Source organism: Mastomys coucha, unplaced genomic scaffold (genome assembly GCF_008632895.1).
Source record: "Mastomys coucha isolate ucsf_1 unplaced genomic scaffold, UCSF_Mcou_1 pScaffold12, whole genome shotgun sequence".
NCBI lineage: Eukaryota > Metazoa > Chordata > Mammalia > Rodentia > Muridae > Mastomys > Mastomys coucha.
The window spans coordinates 90,091,608-90,095,138 of NW_022196894.1; the positions used below are offsets into that span (position 1 = coordinate 90,091,608).

Consider the following 3,531-nt stretch of genomic DNA (forward strand, 5'->3'; position numbering starts at 1 on the left):
CCCACAGCTGGATCTTATGGAGACACTTTCCCAACTGAAACTCCCTTCTCTGTGATAACTCCAGCCCGTGTCAAGTTGGCACACAAAACCAGCCAGTACAGTCCCCAAATGACCAACCATTCTGTAAATACAGAATGAAAATCATTAAATACATTTACTCCAAAACAAATGAATATTTTAGTCTTGTACAAAACTGTAATGATTTCTGTATCTTTACAGAATGATTCTGTAATGATTCCTGAATGCTTTAATTTTTCAAAAGGTTTTTTTTTCTTGTCACACATGAATAGGTCTCATTTATTAGGTTCATAGAAAACACTTAACTGTACAACACTTACAGGGGAAAATGGCCATATATGAAAACAGCTAAAAGGATCAAAGTAGAACACAGAATTGTAATGAGCAGCATCACAGAACACACTAAAGTCAGTCCCACTGGAACCTGAACTGTCAAATTCTTAAGTATTGATTTGTACTTCATGTTTTTCTTCAAAGCACAAGGAGCTGCTACTTCTGACTGAGTCCAGCATTTCAAGATTGGAAACTCTTGGTCACAGTACAGCAGTAAGTTGGGGTTGTTGACCATTATGAGGGTGTCTCCATCTTCTTATGTGGCCAGTGATAGGGATAGTGCATAGGTAAAAAGGCCTGGAAGCAGTCGATGCACTGTGCATCCTGCCAGGAATAAATGAGACTGCAGACTCATTGGACAAATAGTTGGGGGCTTCTATATTAAAACTTTCTGATACCATCACTGCCTCTGTTATGTTTCTTTCTCAAAGTGAAGCCAACTCATATGGATCCACAAAGAGTCCTGTTGGAATGTGATGTTTAATTAGCCAGCAGGTAGATTTTCTCTCCGGTGACTTTCTAAGGCAGGACCAGCCAGAAGGCTCAGGCCTCACAAGTGGCAGGGCAGCCGGGACAGGATCCTCACGACCTCTGTCTACACCTAATAGTGACAGCGGTGGATCCACAACCCTCTCTGCCCCTTCCCTGGAAGCAGAGAGCTTGCCTTCAGGGAGTGCTCAAACCCAGGGACTTGGGTGAGATCCGCCATTTTCTCTCAGGTGACTTTCTAAGGTAGGACCAGCCAGGAGGCACAGGCCTCACAAGTCCCAGAGCAGCTGGGACAGGATTCTCTCAACCTCTGTCCATACCTAGGAGGGACAACAGATCGACAGCCCTCTCTGCACCTTTCCCGCAAGTGGAGATCCTGTCTACAGGGTGTGCTCTGACCCCAGGACTCAGGACAGACAACTGATCCACAGCCATCTGCGCCTGGGTTTTACCAGAGGAGAGCTGATCTCCCAGAAGTGCTGACACAGGATTACAGACTCATGGGAGGAACAAGCTCTAGTCAGAGACAGCAAGAACATCTAACACCAGAGATCAACAGATAGCAAAAGGCAAACGCAAGAATCTTACCAACAGACTTGGCTTCATCAGAACCTAGTACTCCCACCACAGTAAGTCCTGGATATCCCAAAATACCGGAAAAGCAAGATTTGGATCTAAAATCTTATCTCACAATGGTGCTAGAGGAATTTAAGAAGAATATGAATAACTCCCTTAAAGAAATACAAGAGAACACAGGTAAAGAGGTATAAGCCCTTAAAGAGGAAACAAAAAAGAAATCCCTTAAAGAATTACAGGAGATCACAAGTAAACAAGTAGAAGCCCTTAAAGAGGAAACACAAAAATCCCTTAAGGAATTACAGGAAAGCTCAAACAAACAGGTGAAGGAATTGAGAAAAACCATCCAGGACCTAGAAATGGAAGTAGAAACTGTTAAGAAATCACAAAGAGAAACAACTCTGGAGTTAGAAATCTTAGGAAAGAAGTCAGGAAACATAGATGCAAGCATCACTAACAGAATACAAGAGATAGAAGAGAGATTCTCAGGCACAGAAGATACCATAGAAAACATTGACACAACAGTTAAAAAAATGCAAAATGCAAAAAGTTCCTGACCCAAAACATCCAGGAAATCCAGGACACAATGAGAAGACCAAACCTAAGGATAATAGGAATAGAAGAGAGTGAAGACCTCCAACTTAAAGGGCCAGTAAATATCTTCAACAAAATTATAGAAGAAAACTTCCCTAACCTAAAGAAAGAGATGCCCATGAACATACAAGAAGCCTACAGAACTCCAAATAGACTGGACCAGAAAAGAAATTCCTCCTGCCACATAATAGTCAAAACACCAAATGCACAAAACAAAGAAAGAATACTAAAAGCAGTAAGGGGAAAAGGTCAAGTAACATATAAAGGCAGGCCTATCAGAATTACACCAGACTTCTCACCAGAGACTATGAAAGCTAGAAGATCCTGGGCAGATATCACACAGACCATACAAGAACACAAATGCCAGCCCAGGCTACTATACCCAGAAAAACTCTCAATTACCATAGATGGAAAAAACAAACTATTCCATGACAAAACTAAATTCACACAATATAGTTCCACAAATCCAGCCCTTCAAAGGATAATAAATGGAAAACTCCAAGACAAAGAGGGGAACTACATCTCTGAAAAAGCAAAAGTGTAATCTTCCAACAAAACTAAAAGAAGAAAGCCACATGAACAGAATTCCAACTCTAACAGCAAAAATAACAAGCAGCAACAATTACTTTTCCTTAATATCTATTAATATCAATGGACTCAATTCCCCAATAAAAAGACACAGACTATCAGACTGGTTATGTAAACAGGACCCAACATTTTGATGCATACAGGAAACCCATATCAGTGACAAAGACAGACACTACCTCAGAATAAAAGGCTGGAAAACAATCCTCCAAGCCAATGGTCCCAAGAAAAAAAGCTGGAGTAGCTTTTAGATTTTAGATCTAATATCGAATAAAATCGAATTTCACCCTAAAGTGATCAAAAAAGACAAGGAGAGACTTCATATTCATCAAAGGTATGATCTACAAAGATGAACTCTCAATTCTGAACCTCTATGCTCTAAACCAAAGGGCATCTACATTCATAAAAGAAACTTTACTAAAGCTCAAAGCACACATTGCACTGCATACAATAATAGTGGGAGATTTCAATACCCCACTCTCTGCAATGGACAGATCATGGAAACAGAAACTAAACAAAGATAGAGTGAGTCTAAAAGAAGTTATGAAACAGATGGATTTAACAGATATCTATATGACTTTTTATCCTAAAACAAAAGGATATACCTTCTCAGCACCTCATGGTACCTTCTCCAAAATTGACCATATAGTTGGTCACAAATCAGGCCTCAACAGATACAAGAAGATTGAAATAATTCCTTGTATCTTGAAATAATTCCTTGTATCCTATCAGATCACCATGGACCAAAGCTGCTCCTCAATAACAACATAAACAATAGAATGCCCACATACATGTGGAAGCTTAACAACACTCTACTCAATGATAACTTGGTCAAGGAAGAAATAAAGAAAGAGATTAAAGACTTTCGTGAGTTTAATGAAAATGAAGCCACAACATACCCAAACTTAAGGGACACAATGAAAGCAGTCCTAAGAG

At 39.9% G+C, this 3,531-nt stretch overlaps 1 pseudogene; it reads right to left on the reverse strand.

The window, feature by feature from the left end:
• Positions 1 to 334: 334 nt before the first annotated feature.
• Positions 335 to 3,531, reverse strand: part of LOC116086612 — a 6,842-nt pseudogene continuing 3,645 nt past the window's right edge.